The sequence below is a fragment of the Sphaeramia orbicularis genome, chromosome 18, assembly GCF_902148855.1.
Source record: "Sphaeramia orbicularis chromosome 18, fSphaOr1.1, whole genome shotgun sequence".
In the NCBI taxonomy this organism is placed as follows: Eukaryota; Metazoa; Chordata; class Actinopteri; order Kurtiformes; family Apogonidae; genus Sphaeramia; species Sphaeramia orbicularis.
The window spans coordinates 4,643,417-4,645,105 of record NC_043974.1 but is presented as its reverse complement, the minus strand read 5'-3'; positions in this window follow the sequence as shown (position 1 = coordinate 4,645,105).

Here is a 1,689-nt window from a genome sequence, read left to right as displayed (position 1 = left end):
TCAACTTACACTGGAGCAGCAGAGTCCATACATCCTTTGGCCAGTTCAGGGTGCCTGCTATGCGCTCAAAAGCACTGAAATAACAATCCACCTCCGCCTCCCTGAACGGAGGCACCAGTGCTATATGCCGGCTCACATCGAAGCCTTCACGGGGAGAGTGTGGGGATGTGTGTTGGACAGGTGAGTGGGGGGCAACAGGCTGACGTTCCAGCTCCAGGGCTTTCACCCTGAGGAGCATGGCCTCCACCTCCAGCTCTTTATGCCTCACCTCCATCTCCTTTATGCACAGAGTCAGTCGGAGTTCTTCCACCGACATCCTCTGCACAACCGGAGGTTCCGCTGATGCGGTGGGTGAAGACGGCTGAGGATCACGGAGCTCCTCCTCCACGTCACCAGCGCCTGCTGCAAACACTCCCCTCTCCCCAAGCTTCTCAATGAGGAGCTCCTTCAGCTCCTCTTTCCTAATAGTAGTAGGAAGCGGCACACCAAAACGAGTGGCAACCAGCATTAAATCCACTTTCCTACAGATGTCTAATCGCTCCAGTGTAGGATGCGTAGCAAATGCATCTAAATCAAAATCCATCATACACAGAAAAACCACAGACCAGAAATATGACAAAAAATACTCACCGAACTTACCACAAAACACACACTCAAAAAAACACGCGGGAAAAAATCGGACGAGCCCCCAAATTATGTTACGCCCCGGCCTAGGGGTTCACCAGGGCGAACATAATGTGCTCAACTTTTGTCCCCTCCCAGCTCCCAAGCACACACGTCAGTCAAAAACTAAAAGTTCACAATATTTATTATTAGTATTTTTTTTCTCAACAACTAAGGAAGGGTTAGGGGAGGGAGCGGCTAAAACAACAAACAAAATATCTTCTTTTACAATTTAAACTAAATTACCTACTCAAAATAAATGCATGAAATAAAATACAGAACACTTACCTAACTACCTAACCAAAACAGGAGAAAAGGTGAAAACAAAAGAGCCGACCTCCCCTACCAGAAAAAGGCTCGAATTTACAAAACAAAACTATTTACAAATATATACAATCGAAGTTTAACACAAGCACACGAAGACTGACGGTCACACACACGAACACAGGGTTGGAAGCTGGCAGAAGAGCAAGAGCGAGCAAGGATGGAAGCTCCAGGGCCATCTTTAAAGGGCCGGGCAATCATGCTCCACCAATCAGAAACCTGCAACAAACGGAAACAAAAGGGGCACAGCACACCTACAGGACGGGGGGAAAACACACACACACTAAACAGAAAGCACATACATATAAATAGACAAATTATGACCCAGGGTCATAACAACCCCATTAACATACAAAATATTAGAAACACTTTTCAAGATAATGCAATTCAGTACACCACCACCACCCACTGCAACATCAATAATAAAGATAAAGCAGAATTATCACTTTTCTGACAATGTCAAAGCTGAAAATGTATAAGCTTTGTAAAAGCAGAAGTTACAGCAGCTGTTGTATTGATTGAATTTGATTGCACAGGTGTATTTAATTAAGTGGCTGATGACTGTAAGTGCATAAAGTAAAGCTAGGTACTATTATTACTAATAGCTAGATAAATATTAGAGTTTTGAAATGAGCATTTTCTTCTCTTTTTCTAAATGCTACCAGGCACTCATATTTTCATGTGCTAACACTGTTGATCTGC